The 20,938-nt window shown below is 39.4% G+C and overlaps 1 pseudogene; it reads right to left on the minus strand.

The window, feature by feature from the left end:
• LOC124007956 overlaps positions 1-17,279 on the minus strand; it is a 234,027-nt pseudogene extending 216,748 nt beyond the window's left edge.
• Between the last annotated feature and the right edge of the window lie 3,659 nt (positions 17,280-20,938).

Raw genomic sequence — 20,938 nt, forward strand, 5'->3', positions numbered from 1 at the left:
ATTGTGGTACCACTGAGAATGGGATTTATTATAATGTATTCCAGAGTACCAGAGGAAAAAGTGAGGAGAGAAGGATCATGGGGGTTCTCTCAATACAGGGCTCTCTAGGCATTAGCCATTGGACACGGTGGTCTTTGTGAATGGATAATCTCTCCCTATGAAATTATGTGAAATGTTGAACCATAAAATCAGTTTCATGCCTTTTATAAAATCCCCAAAAATGCTTGGTCAGTGATTAATTGAATTGGTCATTAACCTCTAAAAGACCCTTTCTCCTTGTTTAATTCCCATCCAGTTTCCATAAGTCAATATCCCATGTTTCTTTCCCTTGACACGTTCTAATTCAAAACAGAGCCCCACTTGTTTTGAGCCCCAACATTTTTTGCTACATGTGTTTGTTTGTTTTTTGCCAGTAAACGTGTCACATATCAGTCTCTTTTCCAAGCTTAAAATGATAAACATTCAACATTGGCCTTGCTGTAAATCCAGCATAATTTCTGCCATGCTCAAAACAACTGTTAATGCAGAGCTGGGAAATCTGACTTCAGTGAGTTCAAGACAACTGGGACCTCGGGGAAAAAAATAGCTCCGTCTGGGAAAATACTTTTTGAACGGTCATCCAACTCCGAATTGTAAGTCGGGAACTCAGGCCTCTTTCTAAAGCTACAACCTGAAGATCACTGACGTCATCATGATTCAACCTTGTTTTTTTTCCAGAGTTCCCAGTTGATTTGAAAGCACCATAAATCCAAAGAATGTCAGACTTTGATGACAAAATTTGCCCACGAAGGACCACTGCGCCACCTTCATGTTCAAGTGAGCACAGCACAACAAGGTGAAAATGTCTTGTATGCTGCTGCATAAATGATGTAATCGGCCAGAGAGATATGTATACTGTGGCTAAGAAAGTAATACTAACTGCATGTTGTGTGGTAAACTGTTAGTAGCCCATGTGCCTCACCTAATAATTTGGTCTATTTACCCCTCTTAATTTCACATACTGTTCTGACTTGGTGGTGCACATGTAGCCTGTAACCTGTTTTAGAGAAATGGAACCATTTAATATTGTAAGAGCTTTCATTGTCTGCTTTTACACCCCCTTCATTTATCCTACGGTTCTGACTTGGTGTACAGGGAGAACACTGTAAGAACGGCCCATGATCTGAATTCCATCGCTGTACATTTCAAAGGTGCTGAACAAATAGTTAAACTGACTACGTCCGTCCTAGCTCGCTCATTCATCTCTTAATCGAATTTGCAGATTGCCTTGTATCCGCTTGTCGTCCCCTTATGCCATAGTTTATACATCTCAATTATCAGTAAAAAAACACATTTGTTTAAGCAAGTCAGCCATATTAGCTATGTTTTTTTAAAGGCAGTAAACTCTGCTGTTGGGACAGCTTTATGTAGGCATGCATCCCCCCCAAAAAATGTTTTATTTTACCCCCTAAGATCTACATGCTAAAATTGCCACTGGTCATCTGTATAGAGTATAAAGTCAAAACTTTATTAAAAGGCTGACATGAAAACTTTCCAACGTCTGCTGTTTTATGCTGGAATGAGGTGCAGCCTACTGTGCTTTATCCATAGGGGACCCGGTGTACTGGTGGGTGTTTTTCTCATCACCGTCACTATGAGAAAGTTTTAAAAAACTATGTGATTGACATTGACTGAAAAAATTGAGGGCCTTATTGTATCTACTGTGTAACAAACAATGGCATCCCTGGAGGCAGTATAGTTTCACTGACAACAAGCTCTGACCTAAGCGTTGCAGTTGTGGCAACATCTCCCTTAAATCAGTAATGTCTGTGACCGTATCGCCGGTTGGTGACATCACAGAATATGATATGGCCCATACGCAATTAACTGCAGGGTTTTGTATGTTACTTTTTAAATGTAATCCTTTACACTTACTAGTTACCCGTCCAAAATGTTAATCGGTAACGTAACTCTTGGATTACCCAAACTCAGAACGTGATCTGATTACTTTCAGTTACTCTTGGATAACTATCCCCTTGAGAGGCATTAGAAGAAGACAGAAAGGATCCATCAAATGCATCATCATAGTGTCTCTGAAGGTGGAACAAACTTAAACCTGTGCCTTTTTTTCAATTCAGAATTGAATGTCATTGAGAAAACAGAATGGTGTCGTAACGTATTTTCTTTCTCGCAAATATCCTTTCTGAATTTACATTTAATCCAAGAAGGAATCATCTAGTTTTTCTAAAGTATCTGTAATCTGATTACAATATTGTAGCTGTTGAGGTGTTTACATTTTTTTGTAATCAGATTACATGCAATTAGTTACTCCCCAACCTTGATTAGCTGCTACATTAGGTTTGTGTGAGAGAGAGGTGTGTGTGTGAAGAGAGCGAGGTGAGGAGCTAATGTCTACGATCGGGGACATTGGCCGGAGCAAAGTGATATTGGGAGTTGAACCTTTAATAGAATGAATAAGAGACTAAGTCCTGAAATTCAGGAACTACAGTGCTTTAGGAAAGGGAAAGGGAGAGATTATTATACAGAGTTGTGTCTGTATGTAGGCAGCAGCCTCTCTGTGTTAGGGATTGTTGTTTAACAGTCTGATGACCTTGAGATAGAAGATGTTTTTCAGTCTCTCGGTCTCAGCTTTGATGCACCTGTACTGACCTTATCTCCTGGATGGTAGAGGGGTGAACAGGCAGTGGCTTGGGTGGTTGTTGTCTTTGTTGATATTTTTTGCCTTCCTGTGACATCGGGTGCTGAAGTTGTCCTGGGGGGCAGGTAGTTTTATCCCTGGTGATAAGATGTGCAGACCGAACCGCCCTCAGGAGAGACTTGTGGTTGAGGGTGGTGCAGTTTCCATACAGCCCGACAAGATGCTCTCAATTGTGCATCTGTAATGGTTTGTGAGGGTTTTAGGTGAAAAGCCACATTTCTTCAGCCTCCTGAAGTTGAAGTTGTGCTGAAGTTGTGTGAAGTTGTGTTGAAGCTGTTGCGCTTTCTTCACCACTCTGCCTGTGTGGATGGACCATTTCATTTTGTCCGTGATGTGTACGCCGAGAAACTTAAAACTTTCCACCTTCTCCACTGCTGTCCCATCAATGTGGATAGGGGGGTGCTCCCTCTGCTATTTCCTGAAGTACACAATCTTCTCCTTTGTTTTGTTGAGTGAGAGGTTGTTTTCCTGACACCACACTGTGAGTGCCCTCACCTCCTCCCTATCTTGTTGTTGTTGGTAATCAAGCTCAAACTTGATGATTTGGAGTTGGAGGCGTGACTGGCCACGCAGTCATGGGGCAACAGGCAGTAGAGGAGGGCGCTGAGAATTGCACCCTTGTGGGGTCCCAGTGTTGAGAATCACTGAAGTGGATATGTTGTTTCCTACCTTCACCACCTGGAGGCAACCTGTCAGAAAGTCCAAGACCCCGTTGCACAGGGCGGGGTTGAGACCCAGGGCCTCAAGCTTAATGATGATCTTGGAGGGTACTATGATTTTGAATGCTGAGCTGTTGACAATGAACAGAATTCTTACATAAGTATTCCTCTTGTCTAGATGGGATAGGACAGTGTGCAGTGCTATGGCGATTGTATCGTCTGTGGACCTGTTGGGGCGGTATGCAAACTGAAGTTGGTCTCGACACAACCCTGTCTCAGAGGTCTACAGACAATTCCTTCTACCTATATGGCTTGGTTTTTGCTCTGAAATGCAGTGTCAACAGTGGGACCTTATATAGACATGTGTGTGACTTACCAAATCATGTCCAATCAATTGAATTTACCAAAGGTGGACTCCAAACAAGTTGCAGTAACATCTCAAGGATGATCAATGGAAACAGTATGCACCTGAGCTCAATTTTGAGTCTCATAGCAAAGGGTCTGAAAACTTATTTTTTAATAAATTTTCTAAAAACCTGTTTTTGCTTTGTCATTATGGAGTATTGTGTGTACATTGATGAGGAAAACAATTATTTAATCCATGTCATAATAAGCCTGTAACATAACAAAATGTGGAGAAGGGGTCTGAACACTTTCCGAATGTACTGTTTACTGGAATGTCACTGACTCATATGTTGCTTCTATTGTATGTCCTTCTGTATTGGATGAGAAGATGACGATGGATCGTCAATGTTACATAGTTTTCAACATTCCAGTAAAAGTCAAAGCTTTCTCGTGAAATTGGAGGGCAGCTGGTATCAAACTCTGTATGTCACACTCCGCCCTAAGATGAGGAGTCAACAACCATCAACAGTGACCTGGATGATGACTGGATGTTTTTAGCTTATTTAGCTAATTTTATAAAAGTCTGTGGACAAAGTTCACTTTGACCAGGAAATCAGCAAAGCGCATGACGAGCCCATTTTGCTACAGTAGGACCGAGACAATTGAAATTGTGTCATATACACACATCCCTAAGGTATCACGTTATATAGAGGGTTGTTTTGGTGGGTAAAGGTATAGTCTAGCTTTTATACAAACCTTATACCACTCACTCCCAATGGCCCCCTCTGTTCCCATCAGGCTGACTTTGTAAAAGCTAAAACATAGGCTGCAAGTGACATAACATTTGGAAGGTGACACTTCCAACTGTGTGTCTGGGAATGACTTGTTCTCCAGCGAGGGAATTAAGGCAGCATCTCACATTAATATGGACCAGTTTTAGGACAATTCCCTCTACTCTTCCACTATCACAATACCTTAGATGTCTTTGTCCATTGTAACACGAGCACACGGTCATGTATCCTTCTATATCCCGTATGTGGCCGATCTTAGCAGACATAGATTGATTTTATACAGAGGGTGTGCAGTTACCTTTTGTCTCTTCCGAAGAGTGAAGTTCTTCCACAGGAGTAGACCGAGTTGTGTCAGGAGACCCATTATGCCTTATCCAGGCAATATCCTGCCAAAGCGTCGTTATGGCAACCCCCACTTAATAGACCCTAAATGGAATAAAAACAAGGTTTTTGTTTTAATACAGAGAACAAGCGCATCATAAGGGAACGCCACTAATCACCCACTTCTTTTTAAATCTTCAACGTAGAAATGCTACCAAAAAGAATTTACAGAAACTTGTTACAATTGGAGCCATCCCAAGATTCACCAAACCATATTTTGAAAATGGAAGCAAAGTACTTAAGCAAATGTTTTCATTTAAGTCTCCTCCATCTCCACCAACTGAAGTTTGTTGTAAGGATTCTTATCAATTAATAGTGTGAAAAACTGTGTAAAACTAACAGCTGTACAGAAAGACTCATGTGAAGGCCAAATTACAGAGGAGGAACTAATTGATGCAATTAAAGCCTTTAAGTCCGAGGGCTGGATGGCATACCAGTTGAGGTACTGTATATCAAACCTTTTTTTCGATGTACTCAGAGATCCGTTATTAGCGTGTTTTAACCACACCAATAAAAATGGTAGACTATCATATACTCAGCACTATTACTGAAATGGGACCCAGGTGGTAAATATAAATATCCAGTCCAGCTTAAAAACTGGAGGCCCCTTACAATTCAGTGTTGTGATGCAAAAATTATAGCAAAAAATGCATAGAACATTGAATTAAAAAGGAACTGTCTGATGTTATTCATCCTAAATCAGACAGGCGTTCTACATGGACGACACATTGGAGATCATTTAAGACAAGTACTGGAAACAATAAAACATGATGAAAAATCTAGGAAATCAGGCCAGGTATTAATAACTAATTTTGAAAAGGCCTTTGATGAAATGCAACTAGAATTTGTACGTGAATACCTGGACTATATAATCTCTCATGGGCCTACAATGGGTCAGAGTTATGCCTGAGGTGTAAAATAGTAAATAATGGCTACTTCTCAGAAAGTATTCAACTGTCAAGAGGAGTGAAACTATTGGCACATCTATGTATTATGGCTATCTAAATGGTAGCTATTAAAATTAGATCCAACACCTAGATCCAACAAGAATATCAAGGGCTAGAAATCACAGGGCTTAAAAACAAAAGGTGTCATTGTACACTGACTAATCTACAATTTGGATCCCAGCAACACCTCATAGAGGATCTAGATAATTAGTCTAACCTCTCAGGATTACAATGAACTATGATCAGTGTATCATATTATGTATTGGATCTCTACTACATTACCATGCAGTTTACCAATAAAGTAGTATGACTGTGAAGTGGACATAATCTGTATTCAAATCCCGAAAGAAAGAGAAGATCTCACTACGATACATTCTAATTGAAAGTTAGCGAAAATAGATAAGATCTTGCTACCATTGAAAGTTAAATACCTGTCTATTTGTGTGGAAAAATCTCCCTGATTCAATTCTTTAGTCAAACCCCAGTTTATCTATAAATCCAAACAGGTTTTCCAGCAGATTAGTAAGAATGGCTCACCCTTTGTTCAAAAATAGCTTTTTTTCCATTTATTGAGACGACAACCTCTCACTTTTGGCTATTTAAAAATGAAATAACTATTTTTAAAACAAGCCATAGAAAGCTGGTTGCAATTTCAGTTCAATCCACCCAAAAAGACACACCAAATATCTATGGAAATGTCTGCTCAATCAAAAATGACAACCAACTCATTGCAGCATTACTGGAAAAATGGAGGCAAGTGGAAGAAGGTAAGGAACTTGTCTGTCGGCCCTACATTAAGACCAAAATTGGTTAATTAAATAAAATTGTGATAAATGAAAAAGTATTCCAGTTTAATTTAATAAGGACCCAAAAATTGACAGATGCACCATACAGGTTGCAAAATAGTTGGGAAGAGACTTCCGTGTCTGATACCATGGCACATGGTTTATGATCATTAAATCACTTGTTTCGGTACTACCCATATATAGCTCGTTTCTGGTCGCAGGTTCAGGAATGGCTGAAGAATTGCAACATTTACCTGGAGCTAACTCTGCAAATAGCACTGCTGGGAGACGTTAAAAGCCATGGTCAACTGATCAATAATACAATAATACTTATAGTAAACATGTTCATCTTTCATTTACAATCGGTAGATACTATGAGAATAGAAAGGTTCAGGACCCAGGTAAAAAAAATATATGGCAAGTAGAAATCCAAACTGGATGCTTTTCCGTGATAGATGGGAGGGGTTGAGGGTAGCTGAAGGGTGGGACTAAAAACATTTAACATTACATTTAAGTCGTTTAGCAGACGCTCTTATCCAGAGCGACTTACAAAAACAAACAAAAACGATAGCTAATGTAAGATATACGGCGGTGTCTATAAAATGTATATAGTGTGTGTAAACTGAAAGTTGAAGCCTAAGTATTGTTGTCAATTAGTTTACTCCAATTAGGGAAAGGGTAGTGGGGTTAGTGGATTTATAGAACTTTAAAATCTACCTGCAATATTAAAGCTGATCGAACATGGAATCAATCGCAACACTCCAGCTACTTAATAAAGGATATAAATGCATTGCTTATAGGGTATATTCTTTGTGCATGCATCCACAGGGAAGTCATTATGAAGAATGAAATGTGCAATACATTCCAAATAATTCAGTCTAAAGATAAGAGGCAGCTATTTATTTCATATGTAGTATTTACAGTATATTCATTATTTACCAAGTATGTTTTATTCATTGTTGAAAGGGGCAATCTGGGATTGGTAAAGAGCTGAGGGATTGGGCTTGATACACCACTCTCAAATTAATAGACAGAGCTACGGATGCAAGAACAGACCATACTGTGCATTATGTCAAAATTATAGTTTTAGCCATTTGTTTAGAATTGCACTGGTATAAAGAGTGGGATGCAGCTTGCTTATATTTTGGGTTCTGATGGGGTAAGACAGTTGAACTAAACTCATGAGGATTATATACTAATATCCCTGTATTATAATAGCATTTATTTAAAATGCCTAAAAAGAACGTAGCAATCCCAGATGGTTGCCCATATCTAAAATTGATCATTACAATATGTGAATTCTAGGCACAAACTGTCATGGTTCTACCTGTCACCAGAGGGCGGCTTAGACCGCCCTAGATACATTACAGACACTCAGGTGTGTCCTATTTACTTATTATGATTTCCCTGAAGTGGTGTGTTTTCTGTTGTCCTTTGCAGGAGCTTGAATTTGTGCACCGTGTGCGTTCGTTTCATGATTGAGTTTGAGACGTAGCGCTTGTTTTTCAAGTGTACTGTGATCCGGCGGCTACCATTTCTCAGTAAAGTATTATGTTTATCCTTAACCACCGATTCCTCATCTGGTGTCAAGCCCTGGTCAAAGTATTTTGTGTTTATCTTTATGTATTGGGTCAGGCCAGGGTGTGGCATGTTTTTTTTTTTATTGTGGTGTGTTTTGTCTTGGGGTTTTGGTGTTGGTATTGGGATTGTAGTTTAGTGGGGTATCTAGCAAAGTCTATGGCTGTCTGGAGTGGTTCTCAATCAGAGGCAGGTGTTTATCGTTGTCTCTGATTGGGAACCATATTTAGGCAGCCATATTCTTTGAGTTTGTCATGGGATATTGTCCTTAGTGTCTTTGTTCCTGTCGCTGTGTTAGTTGACAAGTATAGGCTGTTTCGGTTTTCGTTACGTTTATTGTTTTGTAAGTGTTTGTGTTTATTCGTGTTTACGTTGTTTATTAAACATGGATCGCAATCTACACGCTGCGGTTTGGTCCGACTCTCCTTCACCAAAAGAGAACCGTTACATCTGGTCTGTTCTCTGCACCTGGTTGCAACCTCACACAAACCAGTTGTGTGATAATTGATTGCCAACAAATCAACATAGATTTTTAAAAATTCTGTTTGTTGTCTTTTCCCGATTTCAGGCGTTACTAAAAAGATTTACGAAACATTTTAATGGCCATGGCACACCGATTCAACAGATAATAAACATATATTGATATACGATGGCATTTTACACTCATTGTGACCTTTATTAAAAACAGAATAATTGCACAACAGAAAGACCCTTACTAGGTTCACCTTTTTCTGCATTCTATTACGGTTACATTAGACATCACCACTGCTTTTTCCAAAACAAATAATACATTTAACCTGGTGATTTACCATCTCAATAACGTACCTAATCAACTCTCACTTCATTTTGGTAGTACTACCACTAGACAAGATCTGGTCCAGGGCATGGTGAACGTGAAGGAACACACACTAATGCCCTGGACCAGAGCTAACACTTCACCAGACATCAGACACTGTATATGTAAATCATAGGCCATGTAGATTGACCTTAAGCTAGGATAGCTACGGTATGTGTATAGTATGGATAGCTACAGTATGTGTATAGTATGCTGTTTTAAGCTGCTTTGAGATACTGTAACATGTCCTGCATAAAGACTTGTAGGACTTTAGGAGCAAAAGGTTAGGATAGAGGATTTGCATTTTAGCCTGAGGCAAAGCCCAGGACAAATATTTTGCTTTTAACTATCCATTTCCTCTTCCTTCCATTTTCACCCTGTATGTTTACATTATTTACAGCTAGGCCTACTTCATAAATGTTTTATTTACTGTCATGGGGAAGTTGAGGTTACTGTACATCCAGGTTTCCAAATCCCATTAGCGTTTAAACTACTTAAACTACTTTCCTCTAAGTAACAGACCAAACCAAACCTGTAAACTCCAACTTCTTAAGAGTCTTGTTAGGTCTATGGATTTGATCTGGAAAGGTACTATTAAGTATGTCCTACTTTTTATCAACCGTTTATGCAGAAATGAGGAAACGCATACATACATCTTATACCATACTATATACAGACGTAGGAGAGATGGTTGCAATATAGGAATAGGAGGGGTATCAACAGCTACCTGGAAGTGGATCACTGAGGTTAATAAATCTTTTGAAATATTACCATAACATGTTTGATTTTGTACCCAAAGAAAAATGTCAATACAGACCAAAGAAAAAGTCAGCCGCACACTTCACTACGGGTTTTCCATAAAAACATGTTTTCCTCGTGACAGAGGGAACACTTCTGAATAATTGAAATATGTTGCTGTGCCACAAAACGTCTCAATGGTGTCATTAGTTCCAAAGAGCCAAGAACAGAGCACAGAGCGAGGCAGAGGAGAGAGAAAATAACAGGCATGTAGTATGAGATAAAAGTGCTGATGCATGCCTGGCATTTGGGGACTTACTAAATCAGAGTGCATTATTTCAACTCCCGCAATGATGGAACGTGTAAACAGATATTTTGTCATCCGATCGGAGGGCAGAGAATGTTCCACCCCTTCCAAAGAGCAAAAGCCCCCCCCCCCTTCTCCATCTTTCTTGCTACTCCCTCTCCTCTTCTCCTTGACCCCCCATCTATCCCTGTTTTTCTTTATCCCCCTCTCTATTACACGCACTATTTATATGTGGGAATCATAAAAGTCGCTGAGGCAGGTTCAAGAGGACGGCTTATGGCAAAGTTCATTTTAATTAGTGCCTAAGGGGAGAGGTGAATTGCTGGGTCACGCAAGTATACTGTATCATTACCAGCTTTTCCCAAGAAATCACTCCCTGGTAAGATACATCAGTATCCAACACATTCCTCTCTAAATAGTGTGGTATTTGAGTTGACATTGATGATGTCTTCAGTCACTAAGTTATATTAATACGGGAAACTACAGCACGCATTCAAAGATGAATTAACCTTAGTAAAAGGTCATTTCAGGTCAGCTTTATTAACCTACATATCTCGTCAGTGGCAGAAGTACTGCTTTACAGGTGACCATTATTGTGATGGAAGCGGGACATCCTACTCAAAACGATCCGTCAGGAAGATGAAGGCTTACATGTACACACTGTCCACACTCAAGGTAATAACCCTGTAGATTTACATGGGTATAGATCAGTGGAGGCCGCTGAGGGCAGGACGGCTCATAGAAAATGGCCAGAACAGAGCAAATGGAATGACATCAAACACATGGAAACCATGTATATGATTCCATTCCACTCATTCCGCTCCGTTATTCGATACCATTACCACGAGCCCTTCTTTAACCTGTCTCCCCCATTCTTCTACACTGATTGAAGTGGATGTAACAAGTGACATCAATAAGGAATTATACTGTAGCTTTCACCTAGATTCACCTGGTCAGTCTATTTCATGGAAAGAGGTGTCCTTAATGTTTTGTACACTCAGTGTATATCAGATTAAAACAATAAAACAAATGACATCAGCACAGCAGTATTTGGCAGGTGCTTCTGATTAATCATCTAACCAAATGTTTTTTTGAAATGAGTCCAGAGAATGCAGCGTGAACATCAAGGCCTGCCTATGACTGCAGCATTTCTTTATGTTTGCATAATGAAAAAAGTCATACGCCATTAACTACACAGACGAAAACACATACACGACCGGTCAAAAGTTTTAGAACACTTCATTCAATGTCTTTTTCTTTATTTGGACTATTTTCTACATTGTAGAACAATAGGGAAGACATCAGAAGTATGAAAGGACACATATAGTATCATGTAGTAACCATAAAAGTGTTAAATACATCCAAATGTATTTTTATATTTTTCAAATAGCCACCCTTTACCTTGATGACGGCTTTGCACACTCTTGGCATTGTCACAACCAGCTTCATGAGGTAGTCACCTTGAACGCATTTCAATTAATTGGTGTGTCTTGATTTGTGGAATTTCTTTCCTTCTAAATCCGTTTGAGCCAATCAGTGTTGTGACAAGGAAGGGGGTATACAGAAGATAGCCCTATTTGGTAAAATACCAAGTCCATATTATGACAAGAACAGCTGAAATAAGCAAAGAGAAATGACAGCCCATCATTACTTTAAGACATGAAGGTCAGTCAATACGGAAAATGTCAAGAACTTTTAAAGTTTCTTCAAGTACTGTCACAAAAACCATCAAGCGCTATGATGAAACCGTCTCCCTTGAGGACCACCACAGGAATGGAAGACCCAGAGTTACCTCTACTGCAGAGGATAAGTTCATAAGAGTTACCAGCCTCAGAAATTGCAGCCCAAACAAATGCTTCACAGAGTTCAAGTAACAGACACATCTCAACATCAACTGTTCAGAGGAGACTGCGTGAATCAGGCTTTCATGGTCGAATTGCTGCAAAGAAACCACCAATAAAGGACATCAATAAGAAGAGCCTTGCTTGGGCCAAGAAACAGGAGCAATGGACATTAGACTGGAGGAAATTTGTCCTTTGGTCTAATGAGTCTAAATGAGAGATTTTTGGTTCCAAACGCTGTGTCTTTTTGAGACATATTTAGCCAGCATGGTTACCACAACATTCTGCAGTGATACACCATCCCATCTGGTTTGTACAAAGTGGGACTATCATTTGGTTTTCAACAGGACAATTACCCATCACACCTCCAGTCTGTGTAAGGGCTATTTGACCAAGGAGGAGAGTGATCGACTGCTGCATCAGATGACCTGGCCTCCACAATCCCCCTGACCTCAACCAAATTGAGATGGTTTGGGATGAGTCGGGCCGCAGAGTGAAGGAAAAGCAGCCAACAAGTGCTAAGCATATGTGGGAACTCCTTCAGGACTGTTGAAAAATCATTCCTGGTGAAGCTGGTTGAGAGAATGCCAAGTGTGTGGAAAGCTGTCATCAAGGCAAAGGGTGGCTACTTTGAAGAATCTCAAATATAAAATATATTTTGATTTGTTTTCACACTTTTCTGGTTACTACATGATTCCATATGTGTTATTTCATAGTTTTGATGTCTTCACTATTATTCCATAATGTAGAAAATAGTAAAAATAAAGAAAAATCCTTGAATGAGTAAGTGTTCTAAAAGTTTTGACCTGTAGTGTATAGTAACAAAAAATAAGTGTTGCCTGGGTTACTGTAGACAACCACCACATTTAACATATTTTATGTGCCATTGCAGGAGGTGAACTCTGCACAATAATACACCACATTCCAGAATCACCAGACCACTAACCAAAAAAGCCTGAGCACTGTATAGCAAAAACCTAAAAGTGGACTTAAACCTGCATTGTCACAGACAGTTTGGTAACTAAAGCTTTACAAAGCCAGAGTAGAGTATACCACCAACAGTGCATTGAAGGAGGGCCAAGGGCCTTCTGTTCACTCCTTGATGCTACTTCCCTCCAGAATATCTCTTAAAACATGGCCATGGAATGGACCCTTCAAGTTATTGTTGTCCCTCTTTCGGCCAAGCTATTCCTGAACAGCTGGAAAGGGTTATTCAGGACCAGGTTGAAACATTTACCACATTTTGCAACATTAATTATTGCCTCTGATCTGGCGAACTCACTAAACACACATCCTTTGTTTGTTAATGATGCTTGAGTGTTGGAGTAGGCTCTTGGCTATCCGTAAATAAATATACATATAAAAAATCAAGAAAATGGTGGCATCTGGTTGAGTTAATATAAGGATTTGAAATGATTTACACTTTTACTTTTGGTACTTAAGTATATTTAAAACCAAAACTTTGACTTTTACTGGGTGACTTTCACTTTTACTTGAGTCATTGTCTATTAAGTTATCTTTTCATTTACTCAAGTATGACAATGGGGTTCTTTTTCCACAACTGGTGAGTTGACAGAGAACATTCTTATTAACAGCAACCTAAATGCCGTTCAATATCTACATTCGCATTATTAAAGGCCGTATAACAAAGGCTGCATATTGTGTGGCCCTCACAAAGTACAATGTGTTTACTTTGTATAAATACATTTAGCTCAGGCTCCTGACATCCACAGCCTTCAGAAACTCAGTGTGCACTAGGTAATGTATTTGTCTCTGCTTTACTTGAATATTTCATTTCGCTCTACACAGACAACATCATTGGGTTAAAAAAAAGAAGCTCTGACATAACCAGAAACCCATGTTATAAAAAATGCAGTAGGTCATTTCCTATTTATAAAATGCACGCTCAAGATGGGGCCTCAAATGATCGTCTTGAAAGGTTTGCCTCTGCACCGGAGCAGTTATGCTGTGCAGCCTGTTTGATTTCTCTATGTAGAAACAATTACATGCAATTTGGCTCAATGGAATGTTATTCGCTCGCTCCTGAAGAGGCATGACCCTGTAAATTGTAGTGTTTTACAGTAAGTATTCTGAAGCATGTAGTGTTGCATTTTCACGTATTCAGCTAATGCGAATTTTATAGGAGAAAATGAATCTCGACACTCATTAATATTAAAAGGATAGTTCACACACATTGCAAAATTACATTGGTTTCCTTCCATTTGGAGACAGTGGCCAGGTAAACAAAATGAAATATGGATTGATGTCTAACCTTGTACATAGACTGATTTCAGGGTAGGGAAATCAATATGCCATTTTGTAATTTGGGCAAACTATCCCTTTAGTTCAATCAACTTTGTGTACACATCAGCAATACACTACCTGGCCTACCTTGGCCTTCCTTCTCTGACCAAGTGGGGACAGATTTAGTGTGTCACTTTTTGGTTTTGAATGAGTTAACGTTAACACAACTGTTTTATACAACCAGTATGACCTTGATTAAGTAATATTGAAGTCGTAAATAGTGTCATGAGGACGTCATTGCAACTAGTTTCATACTTCCTCCACTGATTCTGTACAATGGCTTTAACTCAACATGTTATTGAATTCAGAAAAATTGAACCAACTGCATTAAAGCCATTGTGTTACATGCTGACCAGACCGGACACGTCGCGTGCGCCAGCATCGCAAAATAAATGTAGAACTCCATGTTATTCAATTATTGCACCCACACTGCTCGCGCTCTCCAACGAGCGTCTGCGTTGCCTAGGGCAAAAATAGAAGTCATTACTATTTCTGACGCAGATCACGCTGCAAGTCCTGCCTCTCTCATCTCCTCATTGGTTTTTAGAAGCAGGTACCCACGTGCCATTGGTTATACCCACGTGGGTGATTGAAAGATGAAATGTTTTGCCGGTTGTCGTGGTAATACTATGAAATTGTAGATGCCAATCACCATATCAGTTCAAAGATGAAAAAGCCCGGAAGGAGGAGAGATGACTAGAAACGATTTGGTTGTCCATTTTATGTGTGGATTAATTGCCGGAGTAAAGGACCTTGTGCATTTCAGGTAAAATAACAACTCAATGTTTATATCCCAAGACAAATTAGCTAGCAACAGCAAGCTAACTAAATAGTATAAATTAGCTAGCAAGTGCAAGCTAACTAGCTAAATTGCCATACATGTTTAATGCTTTTAGACCTGTCTCCAAATTAATGTAATTGGTTCAGAGTTTGTTTTGATATTTTAACCTGCGCGTCGTGATCGCGTTTGGTATATGGGGACAAAATAAATGTATGCACGATAGCGCACGATGGTGCAAGCACGCAGCCAGTTTGGGTTCCGTGTTATGTGTGTGTTAAAGACGCAATCTGGAAGTGGCACATCCATATCTGGACTTTGAATTGAATGATATAGAAGTCATTGATTCTTGAACAATATAACATGTACCCCATCACAACCTAAATATAAGCTTATTTTACTTAATTCTTTGTAAAAAAAAAACATATATATTGTCAACAAACTCTGTATAGCTTGAAAACATGGATAAAACTAACGTTTGAATGTCATGGACGAGCAGTTGTTGCATCCATGTCCATCCAGATCTGTATGATTTGGAGTATGGTTACATGGCTGCTTCGTTGTTCCAGATTGCCACTTTATTTGTGAAAAAATTTTTCATTTGGTCGCAAGGGCAATAAAATCATAAAAAATGACATTACACTTTTCCTCCTTTAAAAAAAAAAAAAACCTTACTTACACACCCTAGCACCCAGACTGCCCCTTTTAAGTTTTGAAAACATGACAACAAAACTGTTTGTGAAATGTTGAAAATGGGTCACTGCAAAGAGAGCAACTCTTCATGAACTAAGGCTATTTAGATGTTCAAAGCGGCATGTTATTAGCATCAATCAACGACAGTAGAGTCATATTAATCTGGTGCATATTACGCAGTCGTTTGCTGCTAATTATCCACATTAGAAGCAACTTCTTGCATGTTTACCTAAATTAGAGAAGACCTTAAGCTAATACATGTCAATCAAGCCGACTTTGGCATCTAAATGTTTGTGTTCTTCACTTAGTACCACTTTTGCTGACGGTGAGCATTAAGTATTAAGTAGACAACCGGCTGTCTTAAGCAAATAGATCATAGCAAAGCATGTGGTATCGCCAAAAGTAGGTGCTTATATATTGTCCTGACCTTTACCCCAACAGAATACTCACTCAAACTCTTCCTGTCTCGTCACGTGCTCGGCTAAACACATGACATGAGACTGTCATTTTAATTACATCCTTATCAAGGGATCCTATTTCCTTTATCTCCGCACCAGCAATACAACAGGGTTTTGTTAAATCATTTCGTTCAGCGTTATGTCACTACTACGTAGAAGGCTGAAGTCCAATCTGATCGCTGATACCTCCCCACCTGTTAAAGTCACACTCCATAATTTGTGCATGCCATTCAAAAGTGTGAACAATAGATCTCATGACAAGGAAATTACTGAAGAAAATGGTAAGAAATGACCGATACCTCATTTAAAGTCACACGAAGCCGCTGGTATTGAAGCCACTAATGATGATCATTACATTATGTAGCCATGGAAAACATGACAATACAGTGACTCAGACGAAATACTGACCCAGCCATAGCCCCATGAGGAAAGCAGCTAGCAACTATAACAAAGGGAAAGGGGGATACCTAGTCAGTTGTACAACTGAATGCATTCAACTGATATGTGTCTTCCACTTTTAACCCAAAACCTCTGAATCAGAGAGGTGCAGGGGGCTGCCATAATTGACATCCACGTCCTTGGCGCCCGTGGAACATTGGGTTAACTGCCTTGCTCAGTGGCAGAACGACAGATGTGTACCTTGTCAGCTGGGGGATTCAATCCAGCAACCTTTCGGTTACTGGCCCAATGCTCTAACCACTAGGCTACAACAACAACCCGCAGCATCGCATGACACCTTACTACAGTATGTAAAATGTACATGAAAACACACAAAAACACATTTGGTAACTGGTACCAAATGACGCTTAGAGTTACTTGTTTTCATGAATCCCAAAGACAAGCATGTTATAGTATATTACAGTGTTAGTTATCATGTACTTTCTATGTAAACAGGCTACCTGTTCATTTCTGTATTGTAAAGTGTTACCAAAAATCTATTTATGAGCAACGTACCTCCTAGCTCTTTGGACTATAATTATTCTCAGCACATATTTTGGAGTCCCCAGATTAAATTGACCCTGTGTAAACTCCAAACGTACTCACCCTCTTCCCTCTGAGACTGCTCTCTCTCTCTCTCTCTATCCCTTCTCTACTTCCCTGTCTCTATTCCCTTTTATCTAGCACTATAAAGTATGCAAATGACCTCTACAGGGACTGCCATGGCAACAGTACTCAGGTAATAGGTGATGAGGTACATAGTGTGCAGATATACCTTACACAACGTACTCCCTTTAGCTCGACTCAGGAGCACGTGTTGACTCTAGTCTTATCTTAATTGGCTGAGGTAAAAAAAATCAAGGGGGAGGGATGTCATGGCCTTGAGAAGATCATACGTTCTCATAACTCAAGTCTTAAAATGTCTTGTAACCGCGTCGTAATACATTATACCTGTAGGCTTTAGGTCAAGCGTTACCGAAGATCTTTTATTGTCTAAGCTAAACAGAGAAACAAATCATTCGACTACGCTTCTGAGGATTGTTGGCTAGGTGTGAAAATAAAGTTCAATGATGTGTCACTATAGAATGGTCCTGGTCTCCCCTGTCTGTAATCTGATTCATTATGAACTGATCCTGTATCAGCATTCCTTCTCTGAGACGCTCGATACAAACGGCCCCTGGACTTCAAAAGTATTCTCTTACAAGACTAGCTGCATATTGAATTACATCCTGTGGTAACCAGATCTTTAACAAAGCATTAGATATTCAAACCCAAAATTTGACTTTATATTTATTATTCAAATATGATTTTATAAGGGAACAGATGGGAACGAGCAGAGCATATTTAGAAACAGCCAAGTTGTTGATATTGATGATGCTGTTGATGACCAACTTGTGGATGCATCACAGAGAGCCGGTTAAGTGCATTTTCTGTCGAGTTTTATGGGAACTATATAATTTGGTAACAACAGGATAAGGGTTTACTGCTTTCAGTGATAAACTATAATACCAACGGTGCATTGAGGGGGACATAATTATGTATATGAGGAGGATGTTTACTATGGGAGCAGCCAGGAAACAAACAGGAAACGCATCATTGCAGCCATACGAGAATGTTTAGTATTCGATAAGCATGGCCTAATGGCCCACCAGCCACTGACACCTTTTAACCCGTGTTTGGCAGGTAGTCTGGTGCTTATTTCAGACCCTGCATTAACATTTATGTTGATTCTACGTAATCGTATCTATGTTATAAGTAGATTTTAAAATGTATATTTGTATTCATAATGTATCGGGTGCTTCAGTTCCGCTCCTCACACCAATCTCAATACATTCCCAAATGTTCATCTTATCATACAGTATGTAATACAATTTCAAGAGCAGCCATATGTTGGATATCCATCATTTAATACTTTTTAAATATTTCATGGATAACATATAAAGGGCGATATTCATGACAGAAGACCAACTCCATTACTAAACTCTAAATGAGGGAAAGTGACCTCGGTCTAGTAAGTTCATCAGCTCTACGATCTCTTCAGCGCACTTCAAAATGTTTCTATTCCATATGCTAGTTCAGGGGGTTGCAGAGGCTCGTCCTAGTGGTGTTTGAGTGCAGTCTCAATCAAAAAAATATTCACACCTATACCGCCCAGGTGAGACCTCCGCTGCCCAAAGTAATTGCTTCAATTAATTAAGTGTTGGGGCTCACAGGCAACCAGCAGACACTGGGGCCCAGCCGATCCCAAGCCAGTTAACCCAGCCTTAAACTGGATATGCGTCCCAAATGAAACCCTATTTTCTTTATAGTGCACAACTATTGGGTCAAAAGTAGAGAAAAAAGCAGGGAAAGGGGGCCATTTGGGACACAACCTGGGTAATAGGTAAAATTCTAATGCATCAAATTCACATTGGTCAGATTACAGATAATTTGGAAAAGCTAGATGATTACTTCTTCTAGGATTACTTTTAAATTCAGAAATAATGTTTGCTAACGGTTTTTGACACCTTTCTGTTATCTCAATGACATTCAAATCAGCATTGATAAAAGGTGCAAGCTAAAGTTTGTTCCACCTGAGTGAGTCTGACCACAAGTCAGAGACCACTATGATGACACACTAAATGTGTTTGATGGATTGCTAGACAAGAGCAGGAATAGGCTTTTGTTGGCTACAGTCCAAGCTATGTCTTCCAACTGCTGTCGGCATCCAAAGATTATCCAACTTGAATAAACGCTTGGAGGTAAGCACCACATCAGTGATGTAGCCTACTGGCGATACGGATATCTGTACTTAAAAAAAAAAAATCCACTTAAATGATTGATTTCTACACAGCGCATTAACATGAATTTCTCACTTCTAAGCTCCTCCGTGGTATTTGCTCCATACTGTCAAAAACAATTTAAAAAGACCACAAGTTAATTATTGCTCAATATAATTCATGCTGATTCCCACCAAAAATCCATAGGCCTAACGGACACATGCTCAAACTCATGCACCTAATATGAATAGACCAAAGCTGAAACCACACAGAGAGATGGCATCAACATGTGTGTGCGAGAGCAGAGAGTGTCAATTCAGACACAGCGTAGCACGTGCCAACTTAGTTGTCATGAGAATCCATAATAAACTATTGTATTTGTTATGTTCACCATGTTCCCCCTTGTGAATTATTGATGCGTGTTCCTTTTGACTCACCTTATATGTCCTACTGGACAGTTGCAGTTTATTAGGAAAAATACCATGCTATTGTTTGAGGATAGTGCACAACATCCCCCCCCCCAAAAAAATAGCACGGCAACTGGTTTGATACATTCACCTCTGAAGGTAAATAATGTACTTACATTCAGTAACCTTGCTCTGATTTGTCATCCTGAGGGTCCCAGAGATAAAAATGTAGCATAGTTTTGTTTTTATACCTACCTTTCAACCCCTGCTGTCTCTGGCTCCACACCCACCCCGTCCGGCCATCTAGATGTGTGAAAGTTAGTGTACAAGTTAATGATCCATCATGTATGACATTCCTGGGAGACTGTCAACTAAAATGTTGTATTACCATATCATTGTTGTATGTTTTCTGTAGTTATATACTTGAAAATGTATCAATTGACCAATTTGGCATATTTGGGCAGACTTGATACAAAATATTGTCCAGTATTGCAACGCTTCACTGGATCAATCTGAAACATTGTACACACAGTGCTACCATCTAAATGGCCAAAATGTTAATTGCGCCTCAACTGCAATATTATATTGTGGCCTTTCTCTTGCATTTAAACAATGATGAACAAAATAAATAAATGAAAATGCATGTTTTTTTGTTTGTATCATCTTTTACCAGATCTAATGTGTTATATTCTCCAACATTAACTTCACATTTCCACAAACTTCAAAGTGTTTCCTTTCAAATGGTATCAAGAATATGCATATCCTTGCTTCAGGTCTTGAGCTACAGGCAGATTTGGGTATGTCATTTTAGTTGAAAATTGAAAAAAAAGGGTCTGCACTTTGACCTTGTAAATGACCTCCCCATACCTCTTTAATGGAGATGGGAGGTGGGTGGGGAGAGCAGTGCTGGATGAAACTGATGCAGCATCAAAATATAGCTAAGATGCCTCAGGATTTACTTTCCTATTAATGAGCAAGCAGCAATCAAGAAGTCAAGCATCAAGTATGAACGCTCTCGTCATCCAGTTGGTTCGTTCTAGTCATTAGCACTACCATTATGAACTTTTCTCAGGATACTGGCACAGGATGATTGACACTTGTTCTCTCGTCCTTTATGGAATAGGAGAGTGCACAATAGATTCTCAACAGAGTCCTCGAAACCAACCGGCTAACTAGGTAAGTCCCACCTGCCGCTA

Source organism: Oncorhynchus gorbuscha, linkage group LG21 (assembly GCF_021184085.1).
Source record: "Oncorhynchus gorbuscha isolate QuinsamMale2020 ecotype Even-year linkage group LG21, OgorEven_v1.0, whole genome shotgun sequence".
NCBI classification, from domain to species: domain Eukaryota; kingdom Metazoa; phylum Chordata; class Actinopteri; order Salmoniformes; family Salmonidae; genus Oncorhynchus; species Oncorhynchus gorbuscha.